The sequence below is a fragment of the Atta colombica genome, unplaced genomic scaffold (genome assembly GCF_001594045.1).
Source record: "Atta colombica isolate Treedump-2 unplaced genomic scaffold, Acol1.0 scaffold83, whole genome shotgun sequence".
Lineage (NCBI taxonomy): Eukaryota > Metazoa > Arthropoda > Insecta > Hymenoptera > Formicidae > Atta > Atta colombica.
In genome coordinates this window covers 383,322-386,830 of record NW_017259576.1, presented here as the reverse complement: position 1 = coordinate 386,830, position 3,509 = coordinate 383,322, and positions in this window count along the sequence as shown.

Genomic DNA, 3,509 nt, shown 5'->3' with positions numbered 1-3,509 from the left:
GAAACATTTGTATAATAAACTCTCTTTTTCTCTCGTAATAAAAGGATTAATAAAATATTCAATTTGATGGCTAACATATATAGCTATTATTTCATTTTTTGGTTGAACGTAATTCAATTCCAAACATATATATTTCTATTTATAATAAATATATACATATATATTATATACTTTTTATTTAACATCATATACTATGCATGTACATATTTACTTAAGAGCCTCATACTTCACTTGTGATTGTATTTTAATTGTTTTTCAATTGTTAGCTTGTTTATTCAGAATTTTGATAGGGATTGAGATTAAAATAACAAGAAAAATGTTCATATTTTTTTTGCGTAGATGTAAGAAAAATATTCTTTTAATACATGAAATAAATTTTGCGTATCGAAGGCTGATGCAATTGAATAATTAATATGCAAAACAAATAGTTACACGATTATTATTTTTAATAGTCTACACTGGTAGATACTAGTACGTATAAATAGATATGATTAAACGAGAATATAAATATCTCGTATTATCATATGATATGAGATTACATCATATCACTCAAGCTAGTATTTAAGCAACGACATATATGACTTACGACATATATGACTTATTATTGTAAAATCATCCACGTGCAAAGCATTAGCCTATTATTACATTTTGCATAATGAGAATTCCTTTTCTTTTATCATATTTCAGGTATAAATAGAATCGAAGAAATAAGTAGAATATATGAGTAAGATTAATAGAAGATAAAAAGATCTATTATACGTATTTAATTAAAGCGCCACATGAATCTATACACTCTTGAACCATATTCCCGCTAGATGTTTTATATTAAATTATTTATTTATTTTATGATTTAGTTTTTTTATAAATATTGTATAAGAATAAACAAAAATCTAATAAATAATTAATAGCGACATTATATTAATATTATATTTTTTATATAACAACGTAAATGTAATATACGTTGTATGTAATAATTATATTGTTAAATAGGAAATTGTAATATTGTTGTAATGTTACCGTTAGTTATTATTTACATGGAAATAACTTAATATAGAATTTAGTAGGACTCGATATAATATATTGAATGTCTCTTTTTCTTTTTTTGTTATTTAATAATTTTATTTTTAACTAATCACTAACATATTACACGTTTCTTCTATTGAACGACTTCCGCATTCCTGTATTACATGCAATGAATTCAAAAATATTCAAACAAACAACAAATCGGCAATTTTTTTTAATTGGCTCGATAATTTTCTATCTATTTTTATTATTGTTGATATCATTTTAATCTGCTTACAATAAAGCGATCTATCTAAAAATATATTTTTTAAAGAAAAGAAAGACAGATAAAGATCAGAATTTTTCGAATTTCTTCTCGAAAAGATCATCATATTGAATATATGATCTGATTGAAATCTGTAATAGCTCTTTATTTGAGATTTTCTATGATTTTTTAAATAGTAGGTAAATAGTCAGGTAGCTATATTCCTGCATTTCTATTTGGATATCCACATCTTATATGAATGAAAAAAAACTGATGCTGTTCGAAAATTCTACTGCTGGAAAATTTAATTTTTTGCAAAGTTCTATTGCACTGATATGGCGTGAAAAAAATTCTCGGCTGATATAACGCCAATTATCTTGGTTTGCAATCAAAGACCGCGATTTGATATAATGACATGTAAATGATATATAATATAAATGTAGAATGGTAGCTTAAAATTTGTTCCAACAATTAATTTTTGATGCGAGTTAGTTGTTAAATTCATGATTTCTCTCTTCTCTTATACATTGATTATGTTTAGCAGAGAAAAAAAAGCAGAGAGAAAAACTGATCAATTTTCTCTGTTAAATGCAGTCATTCTTTCTTTTTTAATACATGGAGACAAATTTGTAGAAATACTTTATCATTCGACTACACGGAGAGAATTTTCTTTTAAAATTTACCCTGAAAATATGGTAGTTATAGTAAAATACAATACTTTGAACATTTTTACCATGCACACTTTAGTAAAATTGATCAAACTTATTTTATACTTTATTGAAGTTTTATTAATGAATGAGAGAGATTTAAAATTTTTTGAAATACTCACAACATATTTTCAAGGTAAATTCTAGGAGAAAAAATTCTCTCTGTATACGTCTCGCGAATGAAAACAACATGAGCAACAGCGACACGTGGCTTTACTCTCATTAAAGATGACTAATCAAGTTTTATTATTAAAAAAAAAACCAATATGACTCAATGAAAATCACTACAGAATTCTTTGCATGTTTTTGCAAACAAATGAATAATAAAAGGATAGTAATCGTCAAGATATGATTGAATGGATTTATAAATATTTTTCTAAAAATATAATTTTTTATAAATATAATCTTCGTATTAATTAACTAAAACATAAACTTTTGAGGCTTTTACGGAATTTTCTTCAGAGAAAACAATGGGTTATTATCGTGATTTATTGCTAATTGGGTCACGACACGATGACAACTTGCAACCTTTTTTTAGCATCTCTAAATAAAACATATTATTCTTGCTCGAAACTTATCGATAATTAGATATATCTAAATATTAAAATTTGTATAACATTTAATCTTTTATGACAAACGATTTAGAATAGATTAGTGAAGATTTAATATAAAGAAAGATAACATATAAATAAGCTTAATTTGTTTATACAATATTTCTTCACTGATTGTCAGAGAAAAGTGTTTAATATATTTATGAATATATAATTACATGAAAATAATTATAATTAAAATACATCATATAATCATGGTTCAATAATAAAAATTAAAAATAAAAGTTTAGAAAGGCAATGAACCAAAAAACAGTAATGTAAATAAAGAAAGCAAATATAATTATCATGATCTAAAGCAAATAAGATGTTTCTTCGCAATATTGCTTCCAAATTTTATATTCTTTTGCCAATGTTCGAATTAAATATTCTTGGTAGAAGTAATTTTGTATTAATACAAATATGGAAGTTTTTTTTTATCAGTGAACGCTATAACATTTTAATTATAAAGTAACTGATTATAAGTTCTAATTTATATATATTAATGTACAGACAGATTTTCATTGTTTCATACTCAATATCATTGTACTTATTGCATTTTCCCTTTAGATATTATGTTATTGTAATGTTTTGTTCTCACTATTTTTATTAGATTTTAACATGAATTTTAATTTACGATGCTTGTGAATTTTTTGCGCACTTTGACACCGATATGGACTTTTATGATCTTGACTTCTAACTTATATTGTTGCGGACGTAATATCAGATCCACGATAACAGGATGCGATTTTATAGATGGTTATTTATTTTTTGTTTTTTTGTATTATTTTATTGGATCCGTTTAATTTCAGTACATTAATTTGTTATATTAAAATTTGTTTTATATGTAAACTTAAGGATGACCCGATCAGGCTCGAAACAACGTTATTTGTTATTTGCTTTAGATCATGATTAATTATATATTTTCTTCTTTTTATGCCTTTACAT